At 42.8% G+C, this 1,942-nt stretch overlaps 1 protein-coding gene across 2 annotated transcripts in view; it reads right to left on the bottom strand.

The window, feature by feature from the left end:
• The window catches only part of COQ6 (coenzyme Q6, monooxygenase), a 25,593-nt gene that overhangs the window by 18,600 nt on the left and 5,051 nt on the right, over positions 1 to 1,942 (bottom strand). The window lies entirely within an intron of this gene.

The raw sequence follows: 1,942 nt of genomic DNA, 5'->3' as shown, positions 1-1,942 counted from the left end.
CCACTACTGGGCATATACCCTGAGAAAACCATAATTCAAAAACACACATGCACCCCAATGTTCATTGCAGCACTATTTACAATAGCCAGGTCATGGAAGCAACCTAAATGCCCATCAACAGACGAATGGATAAAGAAGATGTGGTATATATATACAGTGGAATATTACTCAGCCATAGAAAGGAACGAAATTGGGGCATTTGTAGAGATGTGGATGAATCTAGAGACTGTCATACAGAGTGAAGTAAGTCAGAAAGAGAAAAACAAATATCGTATATTAACGCACATATGTGGAACCTAGAAGAATGATACAGATGCACCCGTTTGCAGGGCAGAAATTGAGACACAGATGTAGAGAACAAACCTATGGACACCAAGGGGGGAAAGCAGCAGCGGGTGGGGGTGGGGTTGTGATGAATTGGGAGATTGGGATTGACCTGTATACACTAATGTGTATTAAATGGATGACTAATAAGAACCTGCTGTATAAAAAAATAAATAAAATAAAATTCAAAAAACAATAAGAATAAAAACAAACAAACAAAACAATCAGGAGAAAATTTGGTGAGAGAATATTCAGAAGAGAACACAACTAAAAAGAAAAAGAAAAGTTTCTGAAATGGAAGTAAATTTAGTCTGTTCTAGAAATATGCTGGGGCTTCCCTGGTGGCGCAGTGGTTGAGAATCTGCCTGCCAATGCAGGGGCCACGGGTTCGAGCCCTGGTCTGGGAAGATCCCACATGCTGCGGAGAAACTAGGCCCGTGAGCCACAACTACTGAGCCTGCGCGTCTGGAGCTCGTGCTCTGCAACAGGAGAGGCCGCGACAGTGAGAGGCCCATGCACCGCGATGAAGAGTGGCCCCTGCTCGCTGCAACCAGAGAAAGCCCTCGCGCAGAAACAAAGACCCAACACAGCCAAAAATAAAATTAAATAAATAAATAAAAATAGAAATATGCTGTCCACTAGAAATAATAAAATATGCAAAATAATAAAAATAATGTGACACATAATTTTAAATTTTCTAGAAGCCACATTTAAAAAGTAATAATAGGGGCTTCCCTGGTGGCACAGTCCTTGAGAGTCCGCCTGCCGATGCAGGGGACACGGGTTCGTGCCCTGGTCCAGGAAGATCCCACATGCCGCGGAGCGGCTGGGCCCGTGAGCCATGGCCACTGAGCCTGCGCATCCGGAGGCTGTGCTCTGCAACAGGAGAGGCCACAGCAGTGAGAGGCTCGCGTACCGCAAAAAGACAAAAACAAAACAAAAAACACAAAACAAAAAAATAAATAAATAAATAAAAGTAAAAATAAAGTGGTTAATTACATTAATTTTGCTTTAGTTTATCTAATATATCCAAAATAATAGCATTATGAATATTAACAATGAAAAAATTGAGATATTTTACATTAATTTTTATACTGCCTTTGAAATGTGTTATGTATTTTACACTTACAGAACAAATGCATTTAGATTAGAATATGGTAAATACGGTATCATATTTTAAGTGATCGGTAGTTGCATGTGACTGGTAGCTACCATATTGGAAAATGCAGCTCTAGAGACTGAAGGGTGACCACTGTCTCTGACGGTGCCTAGGGAAGAGAATGGATCAAGGTGAATTTGGAGACAGAGATAATATACACATCAAACAGCGCCTTCTAGACAGTGGCAGGAAATTTGGACCATATCCCAACTACAGTATGAGTCACTGGAGGGTTTTCAGTAGATTGAGATGATGTGATCACTGCCTGTTCTAGTCCAGCTGGGCTGTTATATCAAAACACCACAGAAAAAAAAAAAAAGAAGGGCTTCCCTGGTGGTGCAGTGGTTGAGAGTCCGCCTGCCGATGCAGGGGACACAGGTTCGTGCCCCGGTCCAGGAAGATCCCACATGCCGCGGAGCGGCTGGGCCCGTGAGCCATGGCCGCTGAGCCTGCGCGTCC

Source organism: Physeter macrocephalus, chromosome 11, assembly GCF_002837175.3.
Source record: "Physeter macrocephalus isolate SW-GA chromosome 11, ASM283717v5, whole genome shotgun sequence".
In the NCBI taxonomy this organism is placed as follows: Eukaryota; Metazoa; Chordata; class Mammalia; order Artiodactyla; family Physeteridae; genus Physeter; species Physeter macrocephalus.
This window is presented reverse-complemented; position numbering and strand designations above follow the sequence as displayed.